General features: G+C 24.3%; 1 pseudogene; it reads right to left on the minus strand.

The window, feature by feature from the left end:
* Positions 1–3,742, minus strand: part of LOC110656132 (D-3-phosphoglycerate dehydrogenase 2, chloroplastic-like) — a 44,891-nt pseudogene extending 41,149 nt beyond the window's left edge.
* Between the last annotated feature and the right edge of the window lie 3,926 nt (positions 3,743–7,668).

Raw genomic sequence — 7,668 nt, forward strand, 5'->3', positions numbered from 1 at the left:
CCGGTACACAATGTGACATGCCTTGCTCGGCTACACTGTAGACGAGTGAGGAGTGTTACATTGGCAAAGAGATTGGCAGTAAGAAGGAAGGGATTTGATGAGTTTTGACTAGCTTCAAAATAGGTAAGTGCTCATTTCCTCTTCCTTTCTTCATTAATGTTAATCTTAGTGTTGAGATGAGTAGATTTGTTGAAGAAATTGAAGGATTTGTTGAGTTAGTGAATTGTCCAAATTTTGGCAGCCTTGAAGACTATAGATTAGTTCTTGATTTCATGAATTTAATTGATGAATTGTGGTAGTGATGGTTTAAGGGTAGTGTATATGAAGTAAGAATGGAATTGTATGTAATAACTTAAGTAACCTAAGTTGTGTTATTGATTGGTAACACTGTGTTTATTAAATTGTTTGATCAAATTTGTGTTATATGAGTTTTGAAAATTGTGACATGAAATTGTGAATTATTTGAATTGTGAATTATCAATAATGTTTTATATACTGCATTTTAAATTTTTATTGTGCACTACTAAGTAAATTTTACTCAGCGATAGCTTTTTCATTGCTGTTGCAGGTAGACAGACAGATAAAGCAGCAGAGTAGGCTGCTTGGGACTTCGCTTTAGGATTTTGTCGGGTATATTGAGTATACCACTTCCTTGTAAATTTTATTGTAATCTATGTGAACTGTATGTATATATTATACTTGGTCTTGAGCAGTTGTAAAATAAAGTTATAAATTATTTTAGCCTGTTAAAATGTTGTATTACAATTCTCTTATTTCAGCTTTTGAAATACTAAGTTATTTTGCACTTTATTTTTGGAATTGTTGAATTTGAGTTTGACTTGTATTGTGAAAATTGATTTGAGTTAAGCTATTATTGGAGTTGGGGATTGAAATAAATATATTAGAAGTGCTTTTTACAGATTTTTGAAGAACTATTTTCACAAAATACAGATGACACTCTGTCGAAATTTTTATAAAATTTGTGGCTATTTCAGACCTAATGTGTGATTTAACTTCGATTAAAAAGTTTTAACACTTATCAAAAATGCTCACCACTTTAAAAAGAAGTCAGAAATTGTTTAAAATCCCTTATAGTATATTTAATGAGTTATCAGTAGACGAAGTTTGGTAATTCATTATGTATACTATGAGATCATATTAAGCCTTATGAAAGGGGCAAGGTGTGACATCCAATGATTATTTGTTTGTTTTTTCTTTGTAATTAATTAATGTTTAAAATGGAAGGCAACTCAATAATGAAATAATGGACACAGTACAGACCCGCCAAGCTTTAACTGTAGAGTGTTGTCTCTGTCGAACGCATGAGCAATGAACATTTAACCCAAATATTACACATTAATAAAAAAATAAAAAAAAAATCTTTTGCAGTCATTCACCTCTTATTTTCACCTCTAAATCTAAAATTTTATAAAAATTTAATTTTATTTATTTATTTATAAATTTTCACTTTTAGAATAAAAATTTTAATTTATTTTAACTTAAAAAATTATTTTAAAAAAATATAAATTAAACATAATTACGTGAAAATTCAATTAAATTCTTTTATTACTAATGATTTATTCCAAATGAAATTATATAGTTTGATGGATGGATATGTGATTTTTTAGAGTTAATTTTAAGAGTGTGACTATAAAAAACTCAATTTCATGTAAGAATGAACTTAACAATTATTAATTAAATATTTATATTTAAATTCATATATTTATTGTATATACTTTAATTAATTTTATATAAATCTCGATATAAATATTTGATCAAATATTATTATATCCATTCTCATATGAAGCAATTGTTGCAAGAGATTTTCGAGTAGTATGTATTTTGATTTTTTGGAAAAAATAGGAAGAAAATAGACGAACAAGGAAGAAATATCAAAATATTTAAATTCAAGAAATTAAAAAAAAATTAAAAGCACGTACACAGTTTAGATTTTATATTTTAATAATTATCATAGAAACCATGAATTTGGAAAACATGCCAATCATCACATCATGGAACTATTATAGTAGTTGATCGGATTGTTACTCCTAAAATTTTGAGACTTTCTTTTTCTTTAGTACTAATGAATGGCACTTGTAATGGATGAAATTAGTACTAGTGAGTGAAATTTGTAAATTAATTAAGAGAAAATTTTAAATAAATTCAATTTATCGCATTATTCATATCAAGTCAATTGTAATAGTGCAATTATGAATACACATGTTGTTATTAAAATGATCTAAAAGAATACTACGTTATTTTAAAATTGAATGAATATATTTGATAAAGCAAGACTCCATCTGTTTCACGGAAAATAATTTATATAAAAAAAAATATTTTTGATAGAAAATATTTTCTAAAAAGAATTTTTTATGAAAATATTTTTCGTTGTTTGATTGCAATGTTAAATTAATGATATGTTTATTTCACACACACACATATATCTATATGTTCACATTTTAATAAAATTATTAAAGTTTAGAAAATGAAAAATGTCTTTCTCTTTTAAAAAATGAAAGTCATTTTCCTAAAAAATGACTTAATTTTTTCTTTGACTAGTAAAATAGTTTTTGTTAATTAATTTTTCTAAATGCTGCAAACGTTAGAAAATGTAAAAAATATTTTTCAGAAAAATATTTTCTATGAAATAAACTGAGCCTAAATAAGAATAATATAATAAATTACTTGATAAAATTAACTTATAAATATAATACATATAAGGAATAAAATGAAAAACTACTATCCTTTACTCTTAAGATCTTTTAAGCAATCATATCAACTTAAAGTTAGAGATTATAAACTAATTTGATAAATTTATAAACTAGATCAAAGATGTGATAGACAGTCTATCTAATAAATACTTATTAATTAAATAAAAATTTTCACAATAGCCTATTATTTGGATTTGATAAATGGCGAATTAAGATATACATAATTAATGAATTTAACATGCATATGTTTCCGTGTTAAATTCGGTTTATTACAAATTTAAAACATAAAATATATGGTGAAACTCATTTATTAAATATATGGCTCCAATAAGTTTGTATCTTGAGTTTATGATGGACCGGTCTAGATAATAATTACTTTCCAATGTATTGATGAAAACATAGGGAGATATATTTCCAGAAGTACGTACCTGCTTTCATGGAGGCATCGGCTTGAGAAACATTTCTAGCCATGGAAGCAAGCAACGCGATCCCATGCTCTGCAGCGGCAATGGTATTAGCTGTTGGTGCATTAACCACCTAGCAACCAAATTCTGTGGCAGCTGCAAGATCCGCATTGTCTATACCAACCCCTGCCCTTCCTACCACTTTCAACCTCCCTTTCGCAGCCTCAAACACCTCTCTGCTAACCTTTGTCCCGCTCCTCACAATCAATGCATCGCATGTTTCGATCTTGTTGCAAAGATCTTCTTTTGAAAGATCATAACAGCACTCTACATTTCCAAAGCTACGTAGAAGCTGTAGGCCTGCATCTCCTAGTTTCTCTGAAATCAAGATGGTGGGTTTTGTTTCTTAAAAATTTGCAGCTGTCTTGATTTTTTGCCCTGATGGGGATTGATTTGTTGGGTTTGCTATTGCATTCTTGATGGATAAAGAATGAAAATGGGAGTGTTTCAGGGAGATGGGTTTGGAGGTGGTGATGATTTTAGTATGAAGAAAAGGTCTTAATGATCTGGGAGAGCAAGAAGATGTGAAGAAGGACTGAAAATAAGCTTGTTGCAGGAAAAAGCCATGGCTAGATACTGCGCGTCTTGATAGGGATTGTGCTTATGATGACTAGAGTGGCTTTTTAGGAGTAGATTAATTTGAAGGTCAATTTGGGAAAACGGCAAAATTTTTGTTGCAGTTGTTACAAGTTTGGAGATTTGTAATCCTGTAACTAATTGAGAATAGATAATAATGTTTGTAGTTATTACATAATAAAAATTATTATTTAATTTTTATATTTTAATAAAAATTATTTTATCTGTTATTATAAAAAATATATTATTTAGTTTTTATACTTTATTTTTGATGAATTATTTAGTTCCTCCGTTAAATTTTTCATTACTCAAAATATTTTAGTGTCACTCAAACTGATATTTAGTCTATTTATTTTAATAAAACTAATTAATTTTTCAATGTATTTTGAAAAACACATTAGTCAATTTATGTAATTTAGTTACAGTAACTCTTTAGTCCCTCATATTATTTTTTTTTATATTCAACTATCTTGATCCTCTACTTATTTCTTTCTTATTCTCTCTTATTTCTCTCTTTATATTTCTCTCTTACTCCCTTCCATTAGTTCTTTATTTTTCATATTTTGATCGAATTTGATATAAACTATATGCATAAAAATGTTAATTAATTCTCCTAAATTTCCAAATAATTAATGCGATAATTTAGAAAAATTATTTTTGATAAAAACACAAAAATAATGCTCAAAAAATTGAATGAAAATACTTGAACAATTTTCAAAGAATGTAAATTTAGATTTAGTTTCTACAAAGCAAAATTTGTATTTTCATCCATGAATATGTTTTCAAAATATGAAATTTTCAAAATACAATGATTAACTAATTAATTTTACTAAAATAGAACTAAATAATAGTACTTTTCAAAATATAAGGACTAATTAATTATTTTCTCTAAAATAGAGAGACTAAATAGTAATTTGACATGTATTGACTAATAAGAAATTTAATAGACTAAATAGTTTAACCGAAGCAAACACAAAGATAGCATGAAAAAATAGTTAATTTTATTAAAATATATGTATTAAATATTAATTTTCTAAAAAAAAAAATTCGAGGAAATTACATTAAATAGATTAATAGGGCTAATGTCTTCCATAGATTCAACATTTATCATCCAAGAATCTGCGACAATAAAATTATAGGCATGACAACAAAAATGACTCAAAACATTTATTTGGTCATTTAGGTTTCTGCCAATAACCCCCACAACTGTATAAAAGCCATTAATTCTCTGACTAGTTAAAATAAATAAATAAAGAGTAACATTCAAGCATCATCTCCTCTATGGCATTTGCCCATTAACATCCTTCTGCCTACTAATTAGTTGTCCCTTTTTCTATATATGCTTTCATGGGAAAGTTATAGTATTAATTTATGGGTAAATTATAATTAAACCTTTAAAATATAACAAAATTTATAAGTCAATCCCTAATTTGTTTTTATGTAACAATTTAATCTCTAAATTTAAATTTCGCTAACAAATCAATTCCTACCATTAACTATATTTCAATTTAAAACAATTTAGTTCCACAAGTAATTCATCTGCAATTTTTTGCATGACACCAACCGCATGAACCATATTGCAAAAGGGATTGAAAATAAAAGCATTATTTTATTGAGAAATTATAATTTGAGCAACCAAAAGTGATTCAGATTCCAATGCAGACCGTTACCAGCCTTGCTAGACATGGCCACAGCTAGCTCCGATCTGATTTTAGGCTAGAACTGCTGGTTCGGTTGATCTCTAGAACTATTTTAATTCGATTTCGATTATCAACTTATAATAATTTTTAGACATTTTTTATTTAATTTTCTAATGTAAAAAATTAAAATGAACCAAAAATAAATTATTCTATCTTAATCTATCTTTTTAAGGCAAATACAAACTCTTTAACTATATTTGAGGCATTTAACTTAGCCAGCAAAACAAGGCAATGGCATTTAATTAAAAGGGCCGGGGGAAATAAACCCAAGAAACTGGCATTCGAAATCACCGATTCGAAACGTTCAATTTCAAACTTTTTCTGATCCTAATTCAAAGGGGGAGGGCTAGTAACAGCGCTCCTATAGGACAATTCCAGGCCCACTCATGAATCAAAACTGTTGACTTAATTCGATTTTTAATTATTTTATTTTATATTTTAAATAAAATATAAATATTATTTTAATAAATAATATTATATATTATAATATTTTATTATAAAAAATTATTTTTTAATTTAAAATCAAATTAAATAAAAATTAAAATATAAAAATTTATTAAAATAAAATAATTAAAAATTAAAAAAAAGTGGACGCCGTCCAGTTTTAATTTTAAATTTTTAATTATTTTTTTTATATTTTAAATAAAATAAAATATTATTTTAATAAAAATATAATAATAAATAATATTATATATTATAATATTTTTATTATAAAAATATTATTTTTTAATTTAAAATTAAAATATAAAATTTTATTAAAATAAAATAATTAAAAAAATTAAAAAAAAAAGTGAACGCTATTTATAGGTCCAGTTTTAGTTTTAATTTTTTAATTTTTTATTTTATATTTTAAATAAAATATAAATATTATTTTAATAAAAATATAATAATAATTAACATTATATATTATAATATTTTTATTATAAAAAATTATTTTTTAATTTAAAATTATATTAAATTTTAATTAAGTAAAAAAATTAAAATATAAAATAAAAGTTATAAAATGTTATAACATTTTATAAATTTAATTTAATTTCATTTTAAATTAAAAAATAATTTTTTATAATAAAAATATATATAATATTAATTATTATTATATTTTTATTAAAATAATATTTTTTTTAAAATTTTTAATTATTTTATTTTAATAAATTTTTATATTTTAATTTTTATTTAATTTGATTTTAAATTAAAAAATAATTTTTTATAATAAAAATATTATAATATATAATATTATTTATTATAATATTATTTATCAAAACTATATTTATATTTTATTTAAAATATAAAATAAAATAATTAAAAATTAAAATAAAAGCTGGACGCTACTGTATCCAGCTTTCCTTTCAATGGACGCTATTTATAATAGCGTCTAGACTTTCAAAACGCTATTATAATTAGCTTCTCGCCTTCACACTTTTTAACTCAGCAAAATTTATCCCCTTTTGATAGGGATGAGCATTCGGCTCAAACCGATCCAAACCGAATCAAATTAAATAGTAAAAACCAAATTTTAAATTTTAGAAACTGAATCGAACCGAAATGGGTGAAAAACCGAATCGAACAAAATCGCTCTATTTCAGCTCGATTCGATTCGATTTAAACCGATCGATTTTAATTTTTGATTGATTTTTTTAATTTAAACTTAATTTTCAAATTATTTGATCTAATTTTGACTTTGATTTGAACCTGATAACCATTAATCAATGAAATTAAAAAATTAATATATATATAATTAAATATAATTCATAAATTTCTCATAAAAATAAATCAATTCAAAAATCAATTCGGTTCAATTTGATTCGATTTGAATATATAAATTACTATTCAATTCAATTCGGTTTAACACATTTTTTTCTCTTTAAAATCAAACCAAACCGAAATAATCGAAATTTTTATAATGTAAAATTGAATCGATTGAATTTTAAAATCGAATCAATTAAACCGAATTGACTCAATTCGATTCGATTTTTCAATTTAAACCAAATTCTACTCAGCCTTACCTTTTAGTAATTAAATTTAAACCCACCCTTTTTATATATATATATATTTTTTTTTATTTCACCCCTTTGGTAAAAAACCACCCCTACACCAGTCCTCCATATCTATTATATTCCTAATAATTGAACATAATAATAATAATAATAATAATAATAATAATAATAATAATAATAATAATCCAGAGAGTAGAAGATATTAGAGAATATATAGAAGCCT

Source organism: Hevea brasiliensis, chromosome 4 (genome assembly GCF_030052815.1).
Source record: "Hevea brasiliensis isolate MT/VB/25A 57/8 chromosome 4, ASM3005281v1, whole genome shotgun sequence".
NCBI lineage: Eukaryota > Viridiplantae > Streptophyta > Magnoliopsida > Malpighiales > Euphorbiaceae > Hevea > Hevea brasiliensis.